This window comes from Lampris incognitus, chromosome 9 (genome assembly GCF_029633865.1).
Source record: "Lampris incognitus isolate fLamInc1 chromosome 9, fLamInc1.hap2, whole genome shotgun sequence".
In the NCBI taxonomy this organism is placed as follows: domain Eukaryota; kingdom Metazoa; phylum Chordata; class Actinopteri; order Lampriformes; family Lampridae; genus Lampris; species Lampris incognitus.
Genome location: NC_079219.1, coordinates 58587350 through 58591715, shown reverse-complemented (window position 1 = coordinate 58591715; position 4366 = coordinate 58587350).

The following is a 4366-nucleotide window of genomic DNA, read 5'->3' as shown; positions in this document are numbered from 1 at the left end:
ACTGTACCGCCAAACAGTCCCTGCCTCCACCCTTCTCCAACCTTCCTTTTTTTTGGACGATCCTGTTATTAACAGGGAATACCCCATCAGACCAGACTGGATTACAGCAAGGACCCAGTACTGACCCGGTACTGACCCAGTACTGACCCGGTACTGGGGCTTTGTAGTACCCTTAATAGCACAAGATATACAGGGGTGGAAAAGAAAAAGACGTAGGTAGGGCACCAGATCAGCACGCTGACGGTAGGATGCCCCGGCAGGCGTCATCGCTCCACCCAGCGCCGCTTAGCGCCTCGGCACCTCCCACCGGGGCCGGCCGCGGGGGAGGAAGTAGGGTTAAACACAACGCGGCAAATCCGGTCGGTCAGCCCGAGCACACAGCAGAATCCCGGCTACAACGCCGGAGCACAGGGTGGGACGGGGGGTGGGGGCAGAGCATTGTAGGTCCACAAGGCTGATTGTGTAGATTAAGAGAATCAGGGATTTACGGCACAGGACGGAGGAGGCAGGACGGAGGAGGCAGGACGGAGGAGGTTTCGAGAGGGGCTTAAGGAAGCAGAGCACTGAGCTCCTCATTCACAACCAGGATGCTGAACTGTCTCGAGAAACCCCTTTACGAGAAGCTGCCCGGTGCTGATGAGACCGGCAGCTGGGACTCTGCGTTGGAGTCCGGCGGGTCGGTGGACTCTGGACGGATGCTGGACTGAAGGTCTGTGTTGGTCTTTAGCCACAGCTGGTTTCTATTCAATGGGCCGTTCTGTCCCCACAGCACTCGGGTTTTCCTCCCTCACTACCGGCCTTGTTAAACTGCTGCACAATGGCCGATGGTCACCACAAAACACACAAATAACTGTGTGGACTACTTTTGGGGGGGAGGGGGAGGGTCCCCCCTTTTTATCCCCAATTGTATCTGGCCAATTTACCCCGCTCTTCCGAGCCGTCCCGGTTGCTGCGGACTTACACATTGCCTCCTCCCATACATGTGGAGTCCCCAGCTGCTTCTTTCACCTGACAGTGAGGAGTTTCACCGGGGGGATGTAGCACGTGGGAGGATCACAGTACCTCCCCCCCCCCGAACAGGAGCCCTGACTGACCAGAGGAGGCGCTAGTGCAGCGACCAGGACACATACCCACATCTGGTTTTTCCTCCCGCACACACGGCCTGTAGGGACGCACTGACCGAGCCGGAGGTAACACGGGGATTCGAACCGGCGAGCCCCGTGTCGGCAGGCACCGGAATAGACCACAGCGCCACCTGGATGCCTGTGTGTGGACTACATGTGGAGCGCTTCCTCAGTCGGGTTCCGGGTCCACAGACAAGAGGGTTTCATATGTTGTATACCGTTGTGTATCGTACCGATTGCGAAGCCCTTCAGGACCCCCCCCCCCCCCGACCCCCCACCTCATGAATTTGGGCGATACAAATAAACCCGCCAGACAATCGCCTCGTTCAGATTCGGGGCGGTTGTGCCCCCAGAACGAGTTAACAGCCCGCCCGCCGGCCAGGACAGCACGGCTTTAAGCCCATTAACTGTAAGCCCCGTCCACCTTAACGGCTCCGGCGGCCCGACTGTCACAAATCAAATCACCGCCAGCCCCGCTTCCATTATCGAAATGATGCTGGACGCCGTGGGCCCTCACACCGTCAGCCTCGCCTCCGCCAAACCCACCCGCACGACGACACCAGATTATCCCGCCGGCCGTAGTAGCGCGCTGTCATCGTGTTCACAGACTACCACATGCCTCCTCCCATACATGTGGAGTCACCAGCCGCTTCTTTTCACCTGACAGTGAGGAGTTTCACCGGGGGGGACGTGGCACGTGGGAGGATCACGCTACCCCCCCCCCAGTTCCCCCAACTGACCAGAGGAGGCGCTAGTGCAGCGACCAGGGCACATACTCCTGGCTTCCACCCGCAGACACGGCCAATTGTGTCTGTAGGGACGCCCGACCACGCTGGAGGTAACACGGGGATTCGAACCGGCGATCCCCGACGGAGTAGACCGCCACCGCACCCGGACGCCACCCTCAGACACACGTTCTCGCTACTACACTGGCGGCACCGTACGACACCAATGTTGCAACAATACAGCTCAAACTAAAGCAACAAAAGAACAAAACAAGAAGTTGTGACTCCACACCGCCTCCCCGGTAACCACGTTGTTCCTGGTAACCCCCCCCCCCTCTTGTGATGTCACTGTGATGTCACTCACCAGAGGGGAGGAGCGCTCAGCCGTCAAAGAAATACAGCTGACGAAAAGGACGGAAAAAAGCACGCCCGTTACCACACGGCGTCGGGGCATATGTCAGAAGTCCTAATGACACCATAACATTATCGAGGTAACCTACAAAGGGGGGTGTGTGTGGGGAGGGGGGGTGTGGGGGGGGGCGCCACACTCCCGTGGCTGCAGTTGCTCAGCGCTTGTCACGGAGAGGAAGCCTCACGCTGACATGATGTCCCCTGCCAGCTTGTTAGCGTGCCGGGTACCGTTGCATAACTGAAGGCAGATAAATGTGATTTTGAGGCCCACCCGATGAAGGGAGACGGAGGGAGAGAGGAGGGGAGAGAGGGGGGAGCCAGAAGAGCCCCACTGTGTCCAACCCGATCCGGCCTCTGAGGGAGAACCGGAGCCGGGGAATTCTTCCGGATTCTCCCTCTTCGTCTCATCGGCACCGTGCCGCTCGGAACAGCCTCGGGGATGGAGTCCGCCGAGAGACGGGGGAGACTCCGCACAACGCCCGAGCGTACACGACGAGGCCATTTTGTGAGGGGGTGAGGGGGGGGGGGGGGTGAGGACGGGAAGCATCTCTCCCGCCTGGGCTGCAACATCCTCTTGGCCGCGGGGAACTGGGCGCCGCTTGTGTGTCCGCGTACTGTGGCGGGATGCAGAAACGGAGGGAAGGAATCATGTACTGCTGCGGCGCCGGGACCGAAGCGGGTCGGCGACGCGCTGCCCACCGAACCCGCTGCGTTTCACGCCGAGACCTACACGAGAAGAGCCCGGCGGGGAATTTAACCACACCTTCAGCGTCGAGCACTCGCGAGACAGGAGTTGCAGCGGCGTCCCGGCTCGGTGGCGCACCGCCGACGCTACGGGACGCTAATTAACAACCACTCAAGTGAACGAGGGTCGCCTTTAATCCATACGTACCGGCCGGCCCAGACGAGCCACGTGACGTGCAGGGAGCGAAACCCCCTGCAGAATTCCCGCTCGGCGTGCAGAGTGAGCGCCGCCCCGCAGCCCGTAAGTCAGCCCGGACCGGTGCTTTCGTGTGTGCAAGAGCCCGGCACGACGAGTTGATGGTGACGAAACGCTTCCACGCCGCTGACCCTCACCGGCGAGCCCACACAGCCAACCGCTCAGCTATCGTGCAGGAAGTCCAGAGCGGTTAGACCCCGGGGGCAAGAACGAGGCGAACGAGAGGTCTCCAAGACCAATTAAGACACCATCTCGCGTTCTGCCCCTAATTGTGTGTGGTGGTGGTGGTGGGGTGGGGGTGGGGGTAACCCGGTTAATGCATGTAAACCACAACAGCACCGAAGTCCTAATGTTCTCTCCAAGAGGCCATGGGAGACACTCCATCAGAACCCATTAAGCGCGGCGTCATCGATAAGGCTGCATCGGCGTTGGCGATGGATCACGGCGGCTTAAACGTGCACGGTAAATCCGTCTGACCCGGCGGCTCGTAAATCTGCGTGACCACACAAAGCCCCCCCGAGACCAGTAAGAGTGATCAGCTTCTTACCTTGGACTGTGATGCTGGAGCGTCCTCCTCTCTCTCTCTCTCTCTCTCTCGTCTCGCCCGCGCTCGCTCGCTGACCTCTTCTCCGCCTCTTCCGCTCTTGGGCTCCGTGAAATATTTACCCACTCAAAGAGGTACACCGCCAGCCATCAACGCTCGGTGCTTGGGGGAAAACCATCCTGATGAACGGGGGGGATGGAGACATGCCAACAATATGTCAGGAGGAGAGAGAAGAACAGGGAGGAAGAGACAAGCGGAACAATAACTCTTCGGAGATACCGAGCAGCACCCTGTGATGGGGATGGATGTCTGGCTACGGTGGAGAGGTGCTTGTATTGATGGATGAGAGAGGCGCTCTTGGTGAGAGTGAGCGAAGCGAGCGACGAGAGAGAGAGAGAGAGAGAGAGCGAGAGAGAGAGAGAGAGGAGAGAGAGAGAGAGAGAGAGAGAGAGAGAGAGAGAGAGAGAGAGAGAAGAGAGAGAGCGAGAGAGAGAGAGAGAGAGAGAGAGAGAGAGAGAGGAGAGAGAAGCTGAGAGAGAGAGAGAGGAGAGAGAGAGAGAGAGAGAGCGAGCGAGAGAGAGAGAGAGAGAGAGAGAGAGAGAGAGAGAGAGAGAGAGAGAGT